Source organism: Phyllostomus hastatus, unplaced genomic scaffold, assembly GCF_019186645.2.
Source record: "Phyllostomus hastatus isolate PE091 unplaced genomic scaffold, TTU_PhHast_1.1 phas_contig_287, whole genome shotgun sequence".
Classification (NCBI taxonomy): domain Eukaryota; kingdom Metazoa; phylum Chordata; class Mammalia; order Chiroptera; family Phyllostomidae; genus Phyllostomus; species Phyllostomus hastatus.
The window spans coordinates 463,244-483,924 of NW_025333834.1; the positions used below are offsets into that span (position 1 = coordinate 463,244).

The following is a 20,681-nucleotide window of genomic DNA, read 5'->3' on the forward strand; positions in this document are numbered from 1 at the left end:
AACTGGGAGGCAACTCCCCCTAGTTATTGTGCCTGTGTGAGAACTTGGAGATGACTATCTCCAAGCCATGGGGCCACTCCTGCCTGTACTTTCTGTGGCAGCCCAGTAAAAGTGGAAGAATACAGGAATGCTGGCAAGTGTAACTGATTGTGGGAGGAGTCAGCTGCAGAGAAAGATTGGCACTGGAATTTAAACCCAGGTATGGCAGCCATGCCTGGTTGGGACCACATGGCTTTGGTGTGCTCCCTTTTGTCACATGGCTTAGGAAGCAGGGGAGACTTTGCCTGGAATAAAAGGGGTGAAAGGACACTTGCTGGTGGGCCATGAGAAGGTGCCACATGGTTTTAGATTAACTGGAGATCACAGAGGTGACACAGCTGATGGTGCCAGGGAACTGAGGGGCTGCCTAGACCATGGACTTCTACTTCTTTTCCTGAGATATGGTACCCCAAACTGGGCTGAGGTAGAAGGAAGGACTCTGTGTGTATGTGGGTGTTCTAAAGGACTTTAGTATTTGTAATGAAGACATAAAGTCATTACTCTAAGTCTGTATAACTTTTAAATAAATAATTCCTTTCCTTTTCACCAATCTCCGTCATTGATAGACATTTTGCCCCTGGCAGCAGACAAGGCAAACCTAGTATGGGGTGTGGGAGGACTCCCAGATCAAAAGGAGGGTCCTTTTGGTAATAGTGTATCATTCACCCTTGTGGGTCTATTCTGCAGCAAGAGTATGGTATAGAAACTTGGTATAATGTGTAAAAGAATAAAGTAAACCACAACAGTAATAAAGCTCAGGAAGATGGTGAAATAGATTAAGACCAGGGAAGGGTGCTGTGTGGGATTTGGGATAATAATACTATGATAAGGAATATATAATCTAAATAAAAAGAATAAAAAGTAAAAGACCAAGAACAGTGTTATTGGAATATAAATGGAGTGAAAGAAGAAAAATTAAAATGTAATATGAAAGGGAGATTAAGGAAAACCAATCAAATAATTGAGTCAAATAAACAAACAAAACTAAATGGAAAGAAGAGAAATTAGAAAAGAAAAGAGAAATAAAAATATATGAAATAAAAAATTAAATAACAAAAAATAAATAAAATGCAAGTTGTGAAGGCTAGCAAAGTAAAATTTGTCTCAGCTGTTAGTGTTTGCCTTCTGTCCTTCTGACTTCTTTCTGGATCTGCCTTTGATCTTCTCACAGCTCCAGGTCTTATTGTCTTACACATAAAAAAAAAAAAGAAGACACCTACTGACTTTAAACCTGCCAAGCAGGCTTTGCTCCTCTTCTTGGATGCTGTAGGCACAGGGGGCTTAGTCTATTTCCCTCTCCTGCCTGCCTACCCCACACCTACAATCCACCTTGGTTGTGCAGCCCTTTGATTATTATGAGAGGTGCACTGAGTGGGAGCAAATTGTCCCCCTTCTCCCTCTTTGTTGGCCTGAGTGATCAGGGAAGTTCCCCTATTGAATTAAGTCTCTCTGGGTGCTACTACCTCTCTGAGCCTCTGCTGCCCCCCTCTGATCAATACATGAGATGCCCTGACTGGGAGCAAATTGTGCCCCTCCTTCTCTCACTTCACTGGCCCAGTCACTGTGCATGAGAGGTCCTTGCACAGTGGCTGAGAACCTAGTTTTTTTGTTTGTTTTGTTTTGTTTTAGCAAATTCCCCATGTTTGCCACCAGCCATTGTCAAGTGTCCCACTTTCTGCACAGACACTATCTGAGCAGTCCAGAGACTATCTGGGTCGTGGCTAGTCACAGCCCATCTCCAGGTGCTGCCAGTCTCCCTAATTCCTCTGGTACTGTCCTAGCTGTGGACCACAGTCCCATCCTGGGTATACTGCCAGCTGTGTGTCTCTTACTGTGTTTTATCCCCCCACAGACTTTAAGTGTCCAGGTCCCTCCTTGCATGGGTCTGTGAATTCAAAGCTTTGGGAGCAGAGGGAGCTGTTAATTTACAATCACTGACCTTCTCTCCTCCAAAGTCCCTTGGGCAGCTACAGTCTCCCACACAGGGCCCAGGCACCTTCCCACTGGCCCATGGAATCTCCTTTCTGTCCATTTTTATACTTATACATGCTCTGCAACCTTTGGCTTCCAAACTTCACATTAGCTTGGATTCTGTTGGCTGTTCACTCTTTTCTTTGGAAGATCAGGTAGGTGACCCAGTTGGTTGCACAAGCAAGTGCAACCTCCCACCTACCTTACCACCATCTTCCACCTACCTTACCACCATCTTCCACCTACCTTACCACCATCTTCCACTCTCCTCCAAAGTTATTACTTTTGTTATTAAAACGTATTTTTACTTTATATATAGTTTTAGACCTACAAGTTTTTGTTAATATATTACAGCATAATAAAACTATCATCTTGCTTGTCTTGTTTCCAATGAGAAATATGCTGTCATTCTTTTCTCTATTTCTCTCTTCCAACATGTCTTTTGTTTCCTTACTAATTTCTTTATCATTGATTAGAACAATATATTTTTATGTGTTTTGTATTTATTTCTTAATGTTTCCAGAACTTGGTGTTCACTGAGCCTCTGAATCTGTGAATTATATGTTTCTGTAAAATTTATAATCCTTTACACGTGTATTACACTCCTGGAAGCTATCCCACTGATCATTGATGTTCTTTTAATTTTGGTTGATTTGTTCTTTCTATCTTTAATTTTGGCTCCTTCAAGTTTTCTAGTATTTTTGTCTTCAAATTCTAATCTGTTGTTAATTCTATTCAGTGTATTTATAAAACATAAGTGCCATTGGGGCTATCCCTTCTGGAAATTTTATTTTGGTCTTTTTAAAGTTTACAACATCTTAACATTTGAATATTATAATACAGTTATAGTATCAAATGTATAGATGCAGTGGTGGTCATGAAACTTGTATTAATGAAAGGGCCTGCAACACTGTATTGTGATTTCCACCATTCATGCTTGTTACAGAAAAAGGGGGCGGGGGCTGGGATGATATACTATTACTGAAAGGAAACCCCCCAGGTTCGTTATGTCTGCTGCCAGAGGAAAGACATCTCTTAATGCCATAGATTCGTGAAAAGGAAAGGGAATGTTTATTTAATTCTATATAGACTTAAAGTAGTGACCTAATGTCTTCATCAAAATTCTAAAGTCCCTTAAAACACCCACAAACGTGCACAGTCCTTCCTTCCCCCTTTGCCCAGTCTGGGGTAGCGTATCTCAGGAAAAGAAATAGAAGTCTGTGGCTCAGGCAGACCCCCTGGTTCTTCCCAGTAATCCATCTCAGCTGGTAGACCTCCCTCAGTTCCCAGCAACCTCAGCTGTGTTGACGGGGTCTCTGCTAAAGCCAGGTGGTGGTTCTCTCTCCACTGCTCCAGCCGCATGGTCCTCTCTGCACACTGGCTGTAGGAGTCCCCACTCAGCCAAAACCACATGGTTCTCTCTTGCAATGGCTGCCATGTCTGGGTTTTAAATCCCCGCACCAACCTTCCTCTGCAGCCCCATTTTCAACTCCTCCCATGCTTGGCCACACTTGCCATCAATCTTACATCCTTCCAGTTTTACTGGGATGCTATTGTGGGTCTGGGATAGGTGTGGCCCCATGTCATGGAGCCAGTCTTCTCTGAGCTCCCGCACAGGCACTGTAACTTGGGGGACCTGCCCCCTAGTCACATCTTGTGGGTGGGGGGAGTCCCTTTCCATCCCCCTGGCCCAGAGCATGGCCACAGCTATTTAGCATATCTAAGGAACCAGCCAAAGGCTGTAGGTATGTTAAATGACCACGCCATGGATTAGCTGCAAAGCTGTTGCTGTACAAAACAACCCTGCATGTTCTTACTCCATGTGTCCCTTCCCCCAACTCACACCTGTGGGGGAAGGGGTGAAGACATCTTATATGTCTTTCTAATATTTCCTGGACACCTTGAGTTCTGGACCCCATTTCAAATGCCTATTTGGGGTCCCCCGTCTTGACTGCACTGTGTAACACGCTGACACTTAGTCTGCAAGTTTCCATGCAGGTGATCTTATGCTTTCTCTCTGCTTTTGATCTTGTATCTCATATTTGTGCTTTTGATGTCATGTCTAAGTTTAATTTAATTTTTATTTTATTTTTCCAATCCACAGGTCATGAAGATTTTCTTTCACATTTTTTTCTAAAATTTTTATAGTTTTACTCATTGACATGATCATCATAGTACTATTATTTATTAAACGTTCACTCTATGTCAAGATTTTGCACTACAGGTGTCATTTAGGGGCATGGTGCCTTATCTAATATGAGGAACCCAAATGTGAGGAACTGGCCTGAAGCCCCAGGAGTGGTGGCAGACCAGAGCTTAAATTGAGGAGTTGATTCCACAAACTGTATACTTAGATATTACATAATATGACATTATTATAAAAAAATGATTTTTTAACTCACTTGAAAAATTCTTTCTGAGATGTAGCATTTCCCAATAACATCAGTTGTGCTGTTACTACTGACCTGACTTTAAAATTCAGGTTATTTAATTAATTTTTCAGTTATATTAGTCAACACATTTTCATGTATGTAGCATAATATGTAAAAGATCAGTATTTTTGAAAGCTTTAAAATAATGAATTTCCAGAAGGTATACTAGCAATATAATATCCGTATACCAAGATAGAGTTAAATAACATGTTGGAATAATTATTTCTGGCTGTTAAAAGCAACCAAACATATTATGCTCTAATTAAACCACTGTAGATATTGAATGATGATAATCAGGTTTGGAAACCAGAAAATTCATATGAGCATTTATTAATGTATTTTTGCATATGTATGTGTGTGTTTGAACTGGTTTTAATATTGCACTGCCTCTCTCATTTAATGAGTTAAATAAAACATTTTACATGTCAAAAAATAAATAAACATATTTTTATAGTTTTACATTTAAATCTATGATCCATTTTGTGTTAATCTTTGTAAAAGACATAAGGTTTAGTTGGAGGGGTTTTTTGCACATATGTCTTTAATTAGTGAAAATACTATTGTCTCTCTGTTGAATCACCTTTACACCTTAGTTAAAATTAATTGGCTGCACTCAACAAACCAGGAATAGAACTTCACAGCTCATATCATGCTCAAGTGTGAATGATGGAAGCATTCTCCCCAAGACCAGGAACAAGGCAAGGATGCCTGCTCTCTCCACTCCTATTCAACACTGTACTGGAGGTTCCAGCCAGGGCAATTAGTCAAGAAATAAAAGACATCCAGGAAGAAATAAAATTATCTCTATTTGCAGATGACATGATCTTGTATAGAGAAACTTGTAAGGAATCCACAAAAATAATTAGAGCTAAAATGAGTTCAGTAAGGTCACAGGATCCAAGATCAATATGCAAAAATCCATCGCATTTCTATACCCTAGCAATCCAAAAATGAAATTAAAAAATTCCACTCATAACAGCATCAAAGAATAAAATACTTAGGAATAAACTTAACAAAAGTAGGGCAAAACTTGTGATCTGAAAACTACAAAACATTGTCAAAAATTAACACACCCCTAAACCCATGGAAAGACATCTTATTTCATCACCAAACTGTTCTATCAATTCAATGCAATCCATCCCAAAATCCCAGACAGCTTTTTTGGAACTTATAAATTGATTTTCTACAAAAATTCATGTAGAAATGCAAAATGCAGAAGATCCAAAATAGATAAAACAGTCTTAAAACACAAGAACACAGTTTGCAGGGTGCACACGTCCCAATCTGAAAACTTGCTACAAGGCTACAAAGATCAAGACAACATGGGGTGGCAGGTGAATAGATATGCACACACCAGCAGAACAGAACTGGGAATCTAGAAACAAACCCTCACATTATGGTCAATTGATTTTTTAAATTAAATTTATTGGGATGACATTGGTTAATAGGACCATATAGGTTTCAAGTGTTCATTACTATGATACACAATCTGCATATCACACCATGAACCCAACCACCCAAAGTCAAATCATCTTCCATCACCATATCCTTGGCCCCCTTTACCTTTTACTGTACCAACCCCCTCCCTCTGGTAACCACCAACTAACTGTTGTCTGTATGAATTTCAGTTTTACACCCCACCTATGAGTGAAATCATATGGTTCTTAGATTTTCCATACTGAATTATTTCACTTAGTACAGTGTTTTCAAGGATCATCCATGTTGTCACAAATGGCAATATTTCATCTTTTCTTATGGCTGAGTGATATTCCATTGTGTATTGTAGTAGACCATTCTGCATGGCGTGGGCCCAGCTCTCACTCAGAGATGCATACAACACACACCCATGGATAGGTTCTCCCATGGGGAATCAGGCCTTGCAAAAAGCAAGACACTATGAGTCTTGCTTTTTGCTAAAACTCCCTCACCCTGAATTAAGAACATTTACTGCAAAGCAACTTCCTAAAAACCATACTAAACCTTCCAAAGATGAGTGTAACTGGTTCAACTACTTTTGCCTTTTCATTTGCAAGTGTCCCTCTTCTGTGATGTGATTACCAGCATCCTCTCTTTTGTTTTCTGTAGAAGGTAACCACCTAAAGTGAGCCTGTGCATAGTTAATGAGGACCTTCTTGCCATGTGCCCAGTAAGACAATAAAAGCTCATTGGAGCAAGGGCTGAGGCTTTTGCTTCCCTGGAGAGAAAAGCCATGCTGTCCTTTTCCTCCTCTGGATTCGGTAATCTGTGTGAATGTCTCGTTTCATCCATAATGACTCGGACCCCACGAACCAGGGTCCTTATCAGTGTATATGTACCAGGGCTTCTTTATCCAGTCCTCTATGGAAGAGCACTTTGGTTGTCTCCATGTCTTGGCCATTGATTTTTGACAAGAGTGCCAAAACAACTCAATGGGAAAAGAACAGTCTTTCCAACAAATGATGCTGGGACAAGTAGATATGCTAAAATGGAATTGGCCCTGGTCCTAGGTCTTCTGTGACCAATGACCGTAAATTGGTGGCTTATAATAACAGAGATGTGTTCTCCACCAGTTCAGAAGGCTGAGCTCAAGGTGTGGGCAAGGTTGGCTCCTTGGGGGGCTCTCAAGGAGAACATGCTCCAGGCTTCCTCCAGCTCTTGGGGTGGCCACCAGGCCTCCATGTTCTCGGACTGCATCCTCGGCTCTGACTCCTGCCTCTGTCCTTACAGATCCTCCTACTCTCTCCTGTGTCTGTCTTCAAATCTCTCCCTCCTTATGAGGACCTTAGTCATTATACTCAGATGTTATCAATTTAGTTTGATGAACTCTGCAAAGGCTCTACAGTTGAACTTTGAACAAGGGTCCATGTAAATGTGGTAACAATTCTTTATTTAAGTGGACCCATGCAGTTAAAACCTGCACTGCTCAAGGGTCAACTGTGTTTCCAGGTAAGGCCACATGCACAGGTACTGGGGGTGGGGCTTCAGCGTGTCTTTTGGGGTGGCCATAATTTAACCCACAACAGATCCCTTCCTTACAACACACATCAAATTTAACTCAAAATGGATCATAGACCTAAACATATAACCTAACTGGGTGTTTCTGGTTCTGTTCCCAAGGACCACAGTGAGGTTCCATGAGCCACCTGCAGAGAGCCTGCGGTCAGCCTGGCCCCCACATCAGGTTCAGCTCCGGGGACAGAAACTGGGTCCCTCATGCCTATTGTGCAGGAGGGGGGGTGTCACCTGGTGGGTGGCCTGGGTGAGGTTTGCTGGGGAAACTCAGTATGAGGGACTGAAGCTCTAGGGCGTGTTCTCTGGCTGTGGGTGAGGAAGGGCACTGAGACTTTTCCAGCCTGCTCTTGGACCCTGGGGATGTCTGGCTCCCCAGTGCCAGCCATGCCAATGCTGCTGTGAAGTGCATTTGCCTTGGCCACCGGTGACTGACCAGATCTCGGCCTACTGCTCCACTTGTGGGGCTCAGGGTGGGGCCTCAGGCAGGCATGCAGTGGAGCAGAGCAGCCAAAGGGCATGGTCTCAGCCAGACAGAGGCTCAGCTGGCCTGTGGGGTGTGGCATCTGGTAGGCCCAAGCCTGCCGACAGTTGCATCTGTGGAGTTGGGTGGGGGCTGGGCCTGGGCGCTTCCACTGGTGGATGCTCGGGTGGTGGGATGCAGGAGGCACATAGAGGTGAGGCCTGGACCAAGGAGCTGAGGCACAGCCCGCGGGGAGCGCCCCAGCCTCCTCTCCTCCCTCTGTCCAGTGGGAGGAGGGTAGCGGTCCTTGCTCACCCTAGTCCTTGCTCTCCCTGGTCCTTGCTCTCCCTTCTCACTAGCACAGAGAGTGGTTTTAGGTGGGGTCTAGAGGGCGGGGCTGGTGTGTGGAGGATACTGGCCAGCAGTATCCATCTTGACTTCAGATCCTCATCAAAACATGAGAAAAACATACACAGAGACAACCAGGTCCTGTGGGGGAACAGGGACAAAAGGGCCACTTTCTCTCATGGAGAGCACGCTTTTGGCCACCCTCTCTCCTGGATGGTGCCCTGTATCCATTCCCAAACAGATTTTTATTGAGAAAACAGACTTAGTTTGTGTATTCACAGTCTGGCAGAAAAGATCAAAAGAAGTAGGTGACTTACAAAGGTGCAGACAGAACTCCTGCTGTGATTCTGGGAAAAGTTTGGAGTTTTATCAATAGAAAGGACGACAGGTTCCAAAGGTTTCCTGTTTGTGCCTTTAAATTCCAAGTTAATAACATCCTCCAGCAAACAGATCTCACAGGATCTTGCATATTCTATGCCCCAGGCTTGATTACCCCGGGGGGTCTGTCATTTCTGGTCTGGGCTGCACTGCCCCTGCTAGCCTGAGTTAACAGAGAAGACAAAGGCAGCCAGGAGACTTGGATTTCTCACAAGAACCCAGGCTTTGACAAAGTCGAGGGGGGAGGGGTCGATGCCATCACCCCTTCTTACCCACAGCCCAGAGCCTCTTCCCTTAGGGCATTCCCATGTGATCACGTCTGTCTTAGATTCATTCTCTTTCCTAGAGAATTCTTACCTGTCATTGACTGCTGATCATGCAAAAGGGAAGCCAGACATTAGAACAGGCAGCATTCATGCCAGGGAAATAAGTTTTGTCTCCTTAGCGGCTCCTGGTCTGAAGGTCTTTCACTTAGCCTAAGTCACAGGTGGTTACACCTTCCTGAGACCAGGCAGGGCGGTCCCCAACACTGGTGGGTGGTGAGGGACTGGAGGCCGCAGAGTCCGTGAGTTCTGGGTGGAGGGCATGCGAGGGACATGGTAGCACAGGACAGCCAGGGCAGTAGGCCTGGCCTGCTGGAGAGAGCTGGCCAGGTCCTGCTCAACTTTGGGGGCAGGACACTGGCTTGCTCTATGAGCTTGTGTGGGGATGGAGGTCTGCGCCCGAGTTTGAGAGGTGGCAGTAGTGGGGTGGTTTCAGGAAAGGGGTTAGCTGGGAGGTGACTCTCTTGCTATTTTGCTTGGCCAAGCTGGCAGAAGTAAATTCCCAGGATGCCACTGCAGCCAGGGGAGGCCCCGGCGTGTGCCCGCGGGGTTCCCTGGGACAAGGGTGCCCACCCAGTGGGGGTAGAACAGAGTGGGTGTGGGGGTAGGGGCAGAAACTCATGAACTGTGGAGGCAGGGGCACCCTTGACTCCAGGTGTCTGAGCTCAGAGCTGTCGGAGTCCTGTGTGTGGCTGGTGCAACCCCTGGGTAGGTAGGGGCCCCCTTGGTTGTCATCAGGAGGAGGCCAAGCGCTTGCTCCAGACTCACAGGTGTCATTAAATTTCATGTCCCTGTCTAGACAGTCCAGTAAACAGAGCCCTGGGGCCATGCTGTAGCAGGGAAAGAAGAGGTAAGGGGCCTGGCTGGAAGTGAGCCTGCAAGGGACTTCAGGAAAGAGGGAGGCTGTGTGGTCCTCCATTGTCCCCAGCTGTGACCTTGCCTAGGTGTGGGACCCTCAGCCTGGGGTGGCTCTCCCATCAGCCCAGGCAGCCATGACAACGGGTGCCAGCATTGTGAAAGAGGCTCAGGGCTGCGGACGACCCAAAGTGGGTGGGCATAGCTGAGGGCAGTTTCCAGAGCCCTACATGGAGGTGCAGGGAGCCACCCCTTCCCAAGGCACAGGCAGTTTGGGTGTGCTGGCCAGGTGCAGGGGCATGCATGGCAGGGAATGTGGCCAGGGCACCAGCCTCCCAAGGCTGTGGGAGCAGGGCAGCGGGTGGTCCACGTGCCTGTGGAGGGTGGACCTGCGGGGAGACCCAGCCATCTGGGACAGGGAGGTGAGCTGCAAGACGGGGGTAGGAAGGCATGGAGAAGCTTGTGGTATGGAATCCTCAGGACCTGGACAACTCAGTCCTGGATCAGAAAGCCTGGATCTCAGGATGGGGCCTGGGCCCTGGCAAGCCTCCCCCACTCCTCCAAGGTGCAGAACCTAGGGCACTGGCTCCTGTCCCTGCTCAGCCGGTGCCCTTGGGGAGAGAGGAGGCCTGAATCCCTGTGGGAACGGCCTCAGGCATGGGGTACAGGCCACCAGAACAAGTGGGATCACAAAGTAGGTGCAGCAGACAGGAACCACTGGGGCCCGCGATGCCCGCACCTGCGGCAGGAAGAAGGCCCTTTGGTTCCTTTCCTGGTTGCCACGGGAATGAAGTCTTCTGTCTCAGGTGGGGCTGCAGCGCCCCCTGGAGGCCCCGCTGCAGTTCCCAGTCCCGGGAGAGCATTAGCACCTGCATGCCACAGAGTTTCCCGCCTAGTAGCAGGTGTTGAGGTGGCTGCCTCCACTGCTCCCTGACTCTGTCTTCTCTGGTATTCCCAGGTTCTGAAGTCTCTGGCCAGGAGCGGTAGCTTCCTTGGGGAGGCTGGACATGCCCCACTGCGCCATGTCCACAGGCTGAGTGCTGCTGCTGCCAGGCCTCGTCCTGCCTTGTGTGGGGGCCACCCACCCCCAAGACCAGGGTCCTGGCAGCCCACCCTGGTGTTGCTGGGCCAGTGCCACGTGTGCCTGCCTACGCTGGGGATTGTGGGCAGCCTGGCAACCACGGGTGGTGGAATAGAACCAGTACCTGCACAAGATCAGTGTATGCGTCATCGGACTGGTGGGCAACATGTGCTTCCTGCCGGTGCTCCGCTACGTTGTCCTGTGAGTGGGCTTTGAGGTGTGAACAGCCAAGCGTGGCTATGTCGTGATCCTCTGGTTCCTGTACATCTTTGTGTGGAAGTTCAAGCTTTACCTCATCTTTCAGAATTACAAAGCTGCATAGCAGAGCCTTGCAACCTGGTGGCACTCAAGGTGGCGACGCTTGCTGTAGATGTGTGTGCCTGACCTTTTCCTGCTGCTGGTGGCACTCGACCCCATGGAGTAAGCGCTCAACTTCTACAAATTTGAGGACCTGCATGGCTGTTTCTTCTGGGTGGCACAGGATGTGCTGGATGCGCAGGCCAACCTGTGGGAGATGCTGCTTGCGGGACTGCTGCTGTAGGCTGAGGGCCTTACCCTCCTCTCCAGCTACATGCTGTTGCTGGTGCTGCCCTGGGTGGCTGGCACTCAGCGAGGTCAGAATGCGGGGTGAGCACATTGCGCTGCAGGAGATGATGCTGTACTGGGTGCTCAGCCTCGCTACTGCTAACAGTCGATGTGGTGGCCGTGCGCCAGCATGGCCAACCTGGTGCTCTTCTCAGACAGCCGCACCTCTGGCCATCTTTGTCGGCAAGAACGTGGCACTCGCCACCAAGGCCTGCACCTTCCTCTAGTACCACCGCCAGGTGCACAACTCCCCGCCGCCCCTGCTAGCTCTGGAGCTGCAGCCAGCACTATCACAGCATAACACCATCCTGTGCCCCCTCAGCTGCATGGTCCGCCAGGCCGCCCCCGTAGGCCCTCACCCAGGCATGACACCCTGGACATGTCACAGGCCCCCTATAGTTCTGGGATGTTGGTGGGGTGCAGACTTTGGTTGGTGGGGTGCATGCAGTTTGCATGGGATGGGGGACTGAGCTTACCCACCCCCCACCTGCCTGGGTGGGTGCCTGAGTGTCAGACCTGTAGCTGCTGCTTCATCTCAGGGACCCCCTCAGACCACTGACCTCAGCCCCACTCCCCTGCTAGCCCCAGAGCAGGGCAGCACCAGTGCAAGGGCCCTCCCCTGCCTGCTGGATGGGAAGAAAGGACAGAGGAGCGTGAGATCTGGTCCTTTGGGGTCCCTCAGTGGGAGCCTCTGGCTCAGAGTTTGGGACCAAGCAGGCCTCTGTCATTTTAAAGACTCATGTTTATATCTTCATATCCAAAGTCTCACTGTGCTGTTTGCTGCATCCTGGGGAAGGAGGTGGGAAGAGAGGATGTGAGTGAGAGGGAACTGAGTCTCCTCCCCAGGGAGCTCTTAGGAGCTCTTGAGTGGGGAGCCATTGTCATTTTCCCAAAGAGCCCTCCCTCCAATCTCACTGTCTCCACCCCCAGAGATCCCATGCACTTGACTGTGCTCTTCTGGAATACCTTACTTAACCAGAGGATCCCCAATCTCTGGGCCATGGACTGGTACCTAACCGGGTCTGTTAGGAACAGGGCTGCACAGCAGGAGGTGAACTTGAACATAACGTGCATGAATCATCCCGAAACCATCCCCCAACCCCAGTCTGTGGAAGAATTATCTTCCACGAAACTGGTCTCTGTTGCCAAAAGGTTGGGGACCACTGTCTTAACACATCCCCAACCCCAGGGTGTGCGGGTCCATGTCCCTGTCCCTGCACCTCAGGTCCAGAAATGTCCCCAAACCCCTAACTCTGCTCTAGTGCCAGGGGACTCCCCCAGACCATGACGGCAGAAGCCAGATGGGTCCCAGCTTTGCTGGTCGGGTGGCCCTTGCAACCTTAGGCTAGGAACATGGAACTTGGCCCCACCTCATGCAGCCTGGCTTTGGCCCAGACTATGTGGAGACCACAGCAGCCCTGACCCAGGCAGTGTGGCACCCTGCTGGCAGAGAGAGGACAGGGCACCGAAGTCTATCTGCTGGTCTCTTACCCAGTAACCCAGGGCCCCTACTAGACCCTGGGGGAGAGGACCTCCCATAGAATCTGGGGAGGGTGTTGCCATGACCATCTGAGGATGCCTTGCATGGTGACTGGGTAATGGTTGCACATCTTGCCAGGTGTCACGGAGCATTGTGGAGCCCAGTGGCACTTCCTGGTGCAAGGCCTAAGTCCATGACACCTGAGGGTCTATACCAACCTCTCTCAGAAGGGTGGGACTGGGGTGTGGAGAGGTCCTCTGGGAGCCCTCTTCCTCCAGCACAGGTTCAGAGTTTGGCTGGAACATCATGGGGGAGAGGGGTCATGGGCAGGTGGCAGCATCATGCCATGCACCCTCTCTCCTTTCACCCCTCCCATCCCTGAGCTCACTGCTGCCTGGGCTCTGACCTCCAGGAGTGACCTGCTCTCCAGCCAGCTGGCTTCCAGGGTAACTTTCCTCAGTTGTGCAGGAATCACACCAGGGCTAAAACCCCTCCCTGGTCCCACCCTCGGACATACCCCACTGGCAACTCTATGGACAGCAGTGAGCCCTAGTGGGGAGCAGGCAGCCCCCCTCCTTGGGGTGCAGAGCTGGGGGTCAGCCACACTGGCAAGTGGACGGGGTGAGGGCAGGGAGCTGTGAGAGGGGTGGTGGGGGCTGGTGGGAGCCACCCAGGGTTCAGGGAGTGTGAGGGGCTGCACCAAGCCTGGGCAAGTGTAGAAGGGTGTAGGTGCTGTTTTTGGAGTGTGTGGCCTGGGGAGGGCTGGGGGATGAGGTCTGCACGGCCAGTTCCTGCTCTAGGTGTTCAGGCGGGAGCTAGCTCCCTCTGCCCCACCACAGCCAAAGCTGGTGCCTTCTGACCCTGCCTGGTCTCTCCAGGTATGCCCTTGGGGATTCCTGTGGAAACAGTTCTCACATGTGACTGCAGGCCCAGAGAGTGGGGGCAGAGGGGGTCTGACCTTCCTGCCAAGCTCCCCTGACTGCCTGTTCTGGGCTCCTGCCTGTTCTGATGCTTCCCCCTGGAGCATCTTCCTGGAGGAAGACTGCTGCCTGAGGTCAGCACCAGGGGACAGTGATGGGGACACTGCCAGGGTCAGGATGTAGTAATGGGGATGCTGCCAGGATTGGGGGGGCAGTGATGGGGACACTGCTGGGGGGCAGCTCTGCCTGAGGTGGGAGCTGGGTCCCTGGGTGTGGCTTTCTCTCAGCACAGAGAAGAAGGTCAGGGCTCACAGGCAACACCTATCCACTTGGCTGGCCCTCCACACTGGGCACTGCCTCTCTGGCCTGCCTAGCCTCTCACACTCTAGCTGTTGGCCCCACTCTGTCCTGACTGGGTTTAATAAGGGCACATGAGCCCTCTGACTATGTCTCTGAGGCCCCTGGCAAGGCACTCGTATATCCATGACCTGGAGTGCTAGCCCTGCAGAGCTGGGGCCCTGGGGCCCTTGTCAGTTGTGACCCAAGGGGCCTTCCCTCTGAATCTCTCTTGGGAATGGGGTGGGAAGTGACCACATTTCAGTCTGCCCTTCCCTGTTTCCTGAGGTGGCCCAAAATGGCCAGGCACTGGAGAGGCTGGCTTGAGGTCCCTGTGTCCTTCATTAGCTTACTCGCCAGCCCACAGGTCCTGGCGGTGAGTCGGCTGCCTGCCTGACCACCCATGTGGCCAGGACACTGAACCAAGGCAGAGGCTGTCTGTCCCTGTCCACCTGGGAGGTGGCCTCGTGGGGCTGCCAGACCGAGTGGAGCACCAGCATGGAGGACCAAGGAGGCCTTCAGGTGGTGGGAGCCTGTGCAGATGCCAAAGCCATGGAGTGGTTCAGCCCTGGAGCTGTTGGGCCTGAATTAAGCATGGTGGGTACTGGGCCAGTGGGTGGGCGTGGGCAGGGGCTCAGGCTTGGGTTTGGGCTCCAAGAGCAGAAGACCCCGGCCCAACCTTTTCTAAGTGGGCAATAGTGTGACTGGTCAGAGTGGGAGGAGGTCACTGTGTGGGGACACCAGGCAGCCCAGCAAGAGCACCCAAGGAAGCTGGAGGGGGTGGTAAGTGGTGGGGAGGTGGGGCTGCGGGACTCGGGGGCCTCTGGCTACGGAGGTGAGGTCAGGGAGGGTGTGAGGGAGCACCGAGGCTTGCACCATCAGGGTGTGTGACTGACATGGAGCACCACATGCAGGGGCGTCACAGGGGTTCTGGAGGAATCAGAACCTCGTTAAGGACCTGGGTCTTGGGGTACTGGTGCTCATCTTAGAAGGGGGCCTGGGATGGAAGGGTCCCTGAGAGCAATGGAACAACAAGCCAGGGCCCAGGACTGGCCGAGCCCCTGCAGACTCAGTGAGATAGGGAAGGGACCAGCAAGGAGCTGGAGGGGCCATGGGGACTGAGGTGGGAGGCATGAGCTGGGACAATGGCCAGTTGACCAGGAGCCACTGGCCACTTGACAGAATGGCCCATGGACTGTGGGGTCGATGCCCATTTGAATGAGCTCCCTAGGGAGTGGGCAGGAAAGTAGAGATGGTCCAGCCAGTCTCTGGGGAGGTTTGGCTGGGAGGGTGGCATGGGCGTCCTTGTAGCCTCACCCCTCAGGCAAGGTCAGATGCCACCTCCTCACAGACCTCAACAGACAAGAGAAGGCCTAGGACAAAACCTAGACATAACAGCCCTCTTGACAGCTATCCATGCTGACACCCCAGAGCAGGACGCACACTTCTCCCACCTTGCTGATCCTGGCTGGAGAGAGAGCCCCACTTCCAGATGTGGGGGTAGCTGGCCCTGCCAGATCTCAGGCTCCTGGAGACCACTCTCTGGGGGTCACCTGGCAGTCAGGCATGGGCAGCCCTATTCTAAGAGGCCCAGCCTGCCAGAGAGCTCCGAGTTCACTTGCCCCTGGGTGGGAGTCAGACTGGGCCTGAAGCACAGTTTCCCCTCTGTAAGCTGGGTGCCATGGGGATCAGATAAGCCACCCATGTGATGGGACACCAGGGACAGTCCCAGGGTGTGGGAAGGGCAGATAAGCACCTGCTGTTGTCAGAATTCTCGTTTTAGTGCTGATTTGGGAGAGAATGCTAGTAAATGCCTGTGTTCGATCCTTTATACTTTACTGCTAGTTCCCCAAACAAACGTCCAACCTTTCATTAAATTGGGAAGGAATGTTGCAGGTGAAGTAAATGCACCGTGTAACACTGCTCAAAAAAAACACGTGCATTGGCCAAGCCTTGGCAGGGAAACCAAACCCCCTTCACTACATTTAGCTCCATGAGATTTTACCGAGGAATGTTGTGCCTCACAGTCAGCACAGCCAAGAGAGGGAGCTTAGGGTTACCAGAACTACAAGGTGGTGAAATTTGGCAAGGATGGAGAATATTATTCATTCCTTATGGCATAAGGCTGAACACAGGGAAGCTCAGTGCTGGAGCTCTCCGGCGCTCGCTGGCGCTGAAACTCCCAAGCATTTCTAGACCACTACAGGCCACTGCAAAGAAGCTGTGGCACCTCAGAGGGTATCGCAGACTTGGGGGGCGGGCTGTTCTGTGCCCTGGAGACCCAGCGCATAGGCCAGGGGATTGCCAGGTCTCAGTATGCAGGGGCCCACCCCAGGCATCTCTGGGTGCTGAGGTGCACTTACTCTTCCCTCCCAGGAGGGTGGGCTCTGCACCTTCGGAAAGGCAGGAGTCTCCTGTGTGGAAGAGACCCATGCAATCCAGGGGGAGCGGGGTGAACAGAGGGGGGGGTGGCTGTCAGGACAGGACTCGCCACCACATGACATCACACTGGGACTCGACCTTGATGGGAGTCGGCTGGGGAGAAGAGGAGGGGACACATATCAGAATACGTGGGAGGTGGGACCACCCGCAATGCTCACCTGCTTGAGAGCCCCATCCATCTGAAGCACTGCAGACAGAACATGCAATGCCTCAGGATGGCCACGGGGGAGTTCCCGAGTCCCAGGGACCCTGCCCACCTGGAGGTGGTGCATAGGGGTGAGGGGTCCGGCTGGTGTGATTCAAATCCACAGCATCCTGACAGGCACCAGAGGTGTAAGACTATATATATAATTCTGGAAGGAGAGACAGTGAGGAGAACCACACCCAGTCACAATCATGCAAAATGTAAGAATGTTAGAAAAGAAGGAAGGCTGGAAAAGTGTCAGCCAAAGAGCAGGGCACCCCAAAAAGGACAAGAGTCATTGTGACTTCAGACTGCTCAGCCCCACAGGACACCCAGAGACGGCGGGGCAGGACTGTAACACACCGAAGAGAAGGAGCTCTGCACCTGCGACCTGACATCCACCAAACCTCCATTCAAATTCGAGGGTGGCACGAAAATATTTTTGGGCAAAAAGGGCCACTCTGAACACCCTGCAGGTTTCCTAGAGACTCCCACTGAGAAGTTCTACCTGGTGTCACTGGCTGGGGGTCCAGCCACAGGAACGAACCTCGAAGGCACTAGGACTTCACATGACAACTGACTAGCTGAAGGGCCGTCCTCCCTGGTCCCCGAGATTTGACTGTGTGGGATAAACACTCCGTGTCCCCTTGGAGCATGTGTTTGTCATCAGCCTGCACGCCCACACCATTCCGTCCTGGGCCCCTCTGCCTCCGTGTGGTGTCGCCTGCTCTTGGTGCTGTCAGCATGATGCCAGGTCACTAACTGTCACCACCGGGGGTCTTCCACATGCCTCTGGTGCCCACTGTCCAGCCTGCATGTGTCCTGCAGCTGGCTACATGGAGATGCGTGGAGCTGGGCTGCACTGCTGGGTGCAACAGGGCCTCTGGGCATACCCAGATGCCAGGTGTTGGAAGGTTGGTTAGATGACGCATTGGAACTGGGCACCAGTGACACAAAGAGATGCTGCGATTGGTCCACGTGAGACTTGCCTGTTTTGAAAACGCACCTTTAAACTCAGACTTCAGTGGTGAGCACAGAATCGGAAACCCAGAGAGGTCCCTTGAGGGCAAGTGTTCCAGGAAAAGGAAACCAGACAGGAAAACAGCCCCGACCTCCTCCTGCACCTGCCCCATGCTGGCCCTGGTGTACAAAGACCCAGTGCGCCCTCTGGTATTTACTGTGCACGCGCTCCGTGAGGCCTGCCGGTAACTGCCCGCCGCAAACCTGCACTGGACCCTTCAGCAATCGGAAGCTGCTGGAACCTGCATTTTCCCCACCTGCACGTACAGGGGCGATTGTGCTACCCGTGCAGCATCGTCACAAATCAGCACTGTGCGGGGTGGGCGGGGCGCCCACCCTCATGGTCACCACCACCCACTGTCTCTGCCCAGGCTGACAAAGAGCATTTTTACATAAAAACAACCTAAAATTTCTGAACCCCCAAACCGCGTGTCCAGAGCCTTGCCCCTTCGCACGGGTGGGCCATCGTCCTCCCCCAGGACACACCAGGCATCCCTGGGATGCAGGAACTGGGAAGAGCCATGCAGCCAGCAACTTCGCTCACAGCTGGCCTTGGCCCTGCTTCGTCCAGACAGGAGAAACCGGTGACAATGGTCCACATTTTATGCCCTCTGTCACCCCCAGATTACAGCCGCCTTCTAGTCCGTCCTTCTGATGGGCTCTGTGGTCTTCAGTCAGTGAGTTCTGTCTGCTATGGTGGACAGGACAGAAAACTTGTTCCCAAGGATCCTGGAAGGAATCTTATCGAATGTGTCAGCACCAAATGCAGTAGAGGAAGTCCATGGAATTTGCCTTGTGTTTAGTTTTACATCCAAGAAATTGAACAAAATTCCATACAATGAGGTGTCCACACTCTCGGCGTCTCTGTGCCACCCTGGAATCCGAAGAGTTGTCTTGGGCCACATATTAAATGCATTGTCACATGTAATCACACAAAAAATCCCATAATGTTTTAAGTAAATTTATGACTGTGTTGGGCCGCATTCAAAGACGTTCTGGGCTGCATGCAGCCAGCAGGGAAGCATGTCATCTTTGGCAGCAGAAAGCTGAGCCAAGGAATTCTGAAATCCGATGACAATGAATAGAGAGATTCCACCTAAAACATTGGACCAAGATGCCTGTCTTCATCATCATCTTCATCAACTTCATTGTCATCATCATTTGCTTACTATCATCATTCTTTTCATTTTCTATACACGTGGTTGTTGTCCACACATAGTGAGTCTTCATCTAATTTTTTGCACATTTTTTGGTGCATCATGGGGTCTGCACCCCTTCTCTAAAGAAGAGGTGCAGTCCCCCCAAGCTTGCCATGTGCCAACCTTTGGGGGTCTGTACCCCCTTGCTGGGAGTGGTTTCTGAGAGAGATTCCTGACAGCTAGATAATTTGTGAAACCTGAAACTGGCAACTAAGTCCAGCCAGCTGGTCAACCACAGCTCCTAGGCAACCATTACCACACCCACTGGAGACTCTCTACAGGGGGGCTGCTGTTCGTCCCGTGGCTTTCTGGAGGCCACTCCTTGGGGCTTTTCACTCCCTCCCTTTCCCTTAATGTGCCTATCCCCCACATCTACCCCAACACAGGTTTATATCAAATTCATCAGTCTTTGCCAACCAAGTAGATATTCTGATTTTCATTTTTAAGACGATTTTATTTATTTATTTTTAGAGAGGGGATAGGAAGGAGACAGAGAAACATCAATGTGTGGTTGCCTCCTGCACACTCCCCCCTACCCCCCAGGGACCTGGCCCACAACCCAGGCAGGTGCCCTGACTGGGAATGAGCTGGTAACCCTTGGGTTCTCAGGTTGGCATTCAATCCACTGAGCCACACCAGCCAGGGATATTTTATTAATTTTAATTTTGTATTTTTAAATTTTCTTTGGTAGGAACCCACACAAGGAAAATTTAATTTTGTATTTTTAAGAGTCTGTTAAAGAATTGCTTTATTAATACCAACTATTAATACATACACACAAACTGGAAAGCACTAAGAAACTAAATCTGTATCTCATAGCACACAGGTGGCAATTCAACATCTCAAGTCTACAGAATGCTTGAGGGAGACTGCAATGATCAGACTCCTGAGGCACAGGGGGCATCCCCAGAGGCAGAGGCGAGGGGGGCCAAGGTGTAACAGCCTCTCAAGCTTCCTCTCCTCATCAAGGATCATGAGAGGCACCATGTTCAAGGGAAGCTGGGCCATCAGTGCTCTTTGGGCAGGTCAAACTCTCCAAGTCTAGAGGACTGAAGAAAGAGAACTTCCCTGTTTCTGGATTGGGATCATCTGAGCAGGAGCAGAGCTTTTTCCTTTAACAGTCTTCTCCATCACCTTTTCAGCAAGGAAGGTTGTCTGTTTCTTTGTAACGGTCCATTACTCTTTACTTACACTTCTGAGGCTCTGTTGACAGTTTCAAAAGCCTTTCTGGTAGCTTTAGGTAAGGCTGGTGGAGCATCAAACATTTTGTTGACATGTGTTGATGAAACCTGAGATCTCCCATCTAAAACTTTGACTGAAGGCTGGAACCCCAGCTTCAGCCTGTCCCTAGGGCGAACACGGGTGCCTGGTTATCCATTTCCCTTATCCACAAAGATCACAGTAGCCATTCTGGATTAAGTTAGGGTCAACAAGCAAAGTCACCTACACCTCCTAATTTTGTATTTGTTTAATTTTTTATTTTAAAATTTCCTTGATAGGAATCCAAGGAAAACAGAGCAAGACAAGCTAAGACAGGCTTCAGAGTGAATTCCACCTCACCAGCACCTCAGAGCCCTCAGCTTCTGAAGCAGCAAGGAGCAAACACCTGCTGCAGGCCATCCAGTCCTTGGTGAGTC

The 20,681-nt window shown here is 50.5% G+C and overlaps 1 pseudogene; it reads right to left on the minus strand.

Moving 5' to 3' along the window:
* Positions 1–19,844: 19,844 nt before the first annotated feature.
* Positions 19,845–20,453, minus strand: LOC123818630 (annotated as a pseudogene).
* Positions 20,454–20,681: the final 228 nt, after the last annotated feature.